This window comes from Chinchilla lanigera, unplaced genomic scaffold, assembly GCF_000276665.1.
Source record: "Chinchilla lanigera isolate Chin_1 unplaced genomic scaffold, ChiLan1.0 scaffold00012, whole genome shotgun sequence".
NCBI classification, from domain to species: Eukaryota; Metazoa; Chordata; class Mammalia; order Rodentia; family Chinchillidae; genus Chinchilla; species Chinchilla lanigera.
Window position 1 is genome coordinate 29,666,970 of NW_004955413.1, and position 4,771 is coordinate 29,671,740.

Here is a 4,771-nt window from a genome sequence, read left to right on the forward strand (position 1 = left end):
TTTTTTTTTGTCTTTTTGAGACAGGGTCTCTCTATGAAGTTCAAGCTGGCCTTGAGCTCATTTTGTAGCCCAGGCTAGTCTGGAACTTGCAATGACCCCCCTGCCTCAGCCTCCCAAGTGCTGGGATTACAGGTGTGCGCCACCACGTTCAGCTTCCCTTTTTCTTTTTGCACTCTTCTCCCTTTGCCCTATTTCCACCACCTTCGCCCTCTGCCTGTGCTGCGGGTACCGGTCCGCCCCGCGATCTTCCCCACACTACAAGGCCTTCACCTGGCAGTGCTCTCCTTGCTGGACACAAGAATCTAGGCTATTTTGGGAAACAGCTGGTCGCTGACTCACTCACCAGGTGGGGGCTGTGGGGCCCAGGTGGGGAGGGCGAGCCACTGGGAACCCGAGGGCCCCAGGGTGGGGGAGCCCTCAGGGCCGCAGGCTTCCAGGCCCCCAGATAAGGGGGGGTGTCATCTCACCCAGCTTCATTCCAGGCTGGACAAACCAGTTTGGGTGCCTGGGGAGGCTGGGCTGGGAGGGCAGGTGGCCCTCAGGCCCTCCAGCCTGGAAGGGGTGCATCCTAGGTGCCCCGGGGTCCTGATGGTCCTCAGGCCCCTGTTCTTGAGACACAGGCTCAAATCAGGCTGTAAATTGGCTCTGTCAGCCCTGGGTGTCCGTGCAGGGGAGAGGCCCCCCCCAGCCCAGGGCCCTTGTCCCACAACCAGCCTTAGATCCAGCCGATAAAAGCACTGAAATCTGACCTCTGCTCCTCTGCTCCTCTGGGCGTCCCTCTGTCTGTGTACAAAGGGGACATGCACGTCTGCACCCATCGCTGCCCCAGGTCCCAAGCCTGGCCTTCCTTGGGTCCCTTGCTCGAACCCCACATCCAGTCCTGTTGAGACCTGTTGGCCCAGCCTTCAGCCTCCGCAGCCACCGCGGTGGGAACACTCCTGCCCCAGAGCCAGCTGTCCCCAGGGTACCCCCCTGGTGTGGTCCAATATGGACCAGCCCCTTAAAAGAGCCTCCTCTCTTCTATTTAATATTATATCTTCATTTTCTATTGTTCTGTTTTTTGAGACAAGGTCTAGGTAGCCCAAGCTGGCCTTGAACTCTTGATCTCCTGCCTCAGCCTCCCAAGTGCTTGGGTTACACGTGTACACCACCACACCCGGCTTCTAGTTAATTTTAAAATATGTTCATTCATTCATTCATCAAACACTGCTGCACCTGTGCTGGGTCTGGGGTCACTTTAACAAAGGAGACCTCGACCCCCACCCTGGGTGGGTTCCTTTTCTGGGCACAAGGACAAGACATATGGCCGCTGTGTCCCCAGAGCCGCACAGCTGTGCGCTGGGCGCTCAGGAAGGCAGACCTCCTGCAGGAGGAGGACTTGGCCGGGCCTGGCAGGACCCAGGCTCCCTGAAGGAGTCCTCGGTTGTGGAGACAGCAGGTGCTGAAGGGCCTTGGGGACAGGGGCTGCGGCTGCAGCTGTCAAAGCTGGGAGCCCCACAGAAGTCCTTATCCTGGAAGCCAGCAAAGGACAAGAGGGCCTGGGGAGCTCGGGGACAGTGCTCAGTGTGAGCAGGGTGGAGGACCTCAGAGAGCCACATTCCGGGAACTGGGAGAGTCCTGAGAGGACCAGGGAAGACCGTGGCTTCATCCCGGCTCCCCAAAGGGACGCTGTTGCTGGTCAGGGAGCAAGGCGGGTCCCAAAGCAGAGACAGGGGCCAGGCTGCAGGGTCGCTGACTTCTGTGGTGATTTTCAGGGTGCTCCAGGAGAGGCCCAGGGGACTCTCGGGGCGGAACAAAAAGTACCCTCTCGAAGAAGCCTGGCAAGACCTCCTAGAGAGGTGTTACAGTCTGGGGGGACATGCAGCTTTGGTGTTAGAAATGGGCACTTGGGCATTTCTAGAAAGTGTGGGCTTAGCTTACAGAGGAAGAGTGATGACCAACCGCAAGGACCGGTGCGAGGCAGAGACCATCAAGGCTGCTGGGCTCGAGGAAAGGTGGACAGCGTGGAATTTACTGCGCCTGACTACAGGCAGACAGAGGGCAAAAAGGCCACCCGTAGGGAGCAAAGAGAAGCCAGCTTTTTTATAGGGGTTGAAAGAAGGCAGGGGCCGTTAGGCGGGAAGATCTTAGTAAACATCAGAGCTCTCTTGGCGATCTGTATCACAGGGGCAAAGTCACGGAGGCGTCCAGTGTGAATTCGTGGGTGTGTTCGGGTTCTCCCCGTGTTTGCGAGATTCCCTGCTGCATCTGCCCTCTTTAGGACGTGCTGTGTCTGCCAAAGCCATGGGTGCAGAGCTAAGAGCTGCGCCTCTGCTGCTCCACGGTCAGTGGGCCAGGCTTTGCTTAACCTCCTGCCACACGAACTTCCTGCTTCTCGGGCAGGCGTGGCCTGGGCCAGGGTCAGTCTAGCCACAGGCCTGGGTCCTTCAGTGGATCTCAAGTCAGACTGCACCTCTGTGCTTTGAAAGTTGCCTAATAAGAAAGGGAAAATTGAAAAGGAAAACTGCATAAGAAAAATCGTTTTTTTAAAAACTTTGTTTTGTTTTGTTTTGTTTGTGGTACTGGGAATCAAACTCATGACCTCATGCTTATAAGGCAGGTGCTGTGCCACTGAGCTATATCCCCAGCCCACAAACTTTGTTTCTTTGAAGCTGCTTCGCTCTGTAACTGCTTCATGGCTGTGACTGCTTTCTTTTTCTTTCTTTTTTTCTTTTTTTTTTTTTTTTTTTTTTGGTACTGGTGATCGAACTCAGGACCTTGCACTTGGCAGGCAGGCGCTTGTGCCGCTGAGCTAAATCCCCAGGTCCTCTGATTGCTTTCTTCACCCCCGTAACCACAAGGGCGTAACCAAGTAGCAGGATGTCTGATTGAACCAAGCCCCATGACCATGACTCCAGTCTTGTAACGGATGACCGTTAATCTGGCCCAGTAACCGATGGTCTCCCCCTGCTAGCTAATCAGAACAACTACCAGGCTGCTCTGTCTTGCCTCTGTACCTCCTTCCTGTTTATGCATCATGTAAAAGTGCCAGCCCACAAGCAAACGGGGCTTGGGAGTTATCCCAGCCAGGACCACAGGTGTAAATAAAGCTGTTCGCTGCCTCCTGACTTCCTCAGGTGTTGTTCCTTTCCCAGACTCAGTTTTGCCATGTCCACCTAGCGTCCTGGGCAGGTATGGGTGTTCTTTTTTTTTTGGTTTTTTGGTTTTTCTCTGGTACCGGGAACCGAACTCACGACCTTGCGCTTGCCAGGCAGGCGCTTTTGCCACTGAGCTAAATCCCCAGCCCCGGTATGGGGTGTTCTTTATGTGTGTGCTGGGACAGAACCCAGGGCCTCACGCACGTTAGGCAAGCACTCCTCATGGCTCTGGGCAAGAACTTGCCATCCTCCTGCCTCAGCCTCCCAGAGTGCTGGGATTCGAGGAGTGCACCACCAGGCCCATCTTCAGGGGTCCTCTCTTGGCCCCAGCGTCTTCTGCACTGACCTCGCACTGGTCTCCCCCAAGCAAATGCCACAGTGAGCCAGTTCCCCAGCTTCTCCCTGCTTCGGAATCTGCTAAAAAGTCAGTAAGCTTTGAAGGAGGGGTTTGTGTAGAAATCCCAGATGTTTTTTTGTTTTGCTGAACATTTTTGGTCGCTTGGAGATTGTTATTGTAGCATTTTCTCCCACACTCTCTCTGCATGTTTGCACAAAGCAGGAGATGAGAGAATTTTCTGTTTCTCTAACAGGAAACAGCAGTGTCAAGTCGTGGGGAGGCACCGGTTCCCACGCTTGGTCCACTTGAGTGACCTCTGACTGAGCTCCTGCCACCAGACTGGTGGCCTCCGATAAAGCCGTTTCATGAGCCGTGGTTAGACAAGAAATGTCAGCCCGTAAGCCCTGGGGTGTGTTCTTCGTGCCCCAGATAAGCACCTGACCCCATACCCTGTGCGGAAGGTGGCAACCGAGCCCCGCCCCATTTCGTGAGGACACAGCACGAACCCCTCCCCTCATGCTTTGATTTTTTTTTTTTTAATTTCAGTGCTGGGAATCAAGCTCAGAACCTCATGCATGCTAGGCAAGCAGTCTGCCACTGAGCTACATCCCTAGCCCTCTCAGCGTTTTACTTTGAAGCCAATTTGTTGATTTCTGTGGTGCTGGGGATTGAACCCAGGGCTGAGCTACATCCCCTATCCTTTTTTTCTCAAAATTTTGAGACAGAGTCTCTCTCAATTGCCCAGGCTGGGTTTGAGTTTGCAGTCTTCCTGCCTCAGCCTCCCAGAGTGCTTGGATTACAGGTGTGTGTCACCACGTCCAGTTAAAAAAAAATTTAAACCTATAGGAACATTTCAAGAACAGCACAATGCATACTCATAGTTATTTACCAACTGTTAGCATGCTGCATCTGCTATTTCTCTCTCTCTCTCTTTTTTCTTTTCTTTTTTTAATTTTTAAAGGCAGGGTCTTGCTGTGTATCCCAGGCTGGCCTTGAACTCACTATGTAGCACAGGCTGGCCTTGAACTTACTGAGATCCTTCTGCCTCAACCTCCCAAGTGCTGCAATTACAGGTGTGCGCCACCATGCCTGGCTGTCTCTTTTTCACGTAGAGTGACACTTTGCCCAAGTGGCTCAGGTGTGCCCCCTTTTACACAGCTACACACCACCACCATACTGCCAAAGCGAGACCTCTAATCAGGATTGCTCCCTAGTAAACACTGCTCGGTTCAAATTTCTCTGGTTGTTATACTGACTCTATCAGCGTACATTGCTCCTTTTTATCTGGGAATTCATC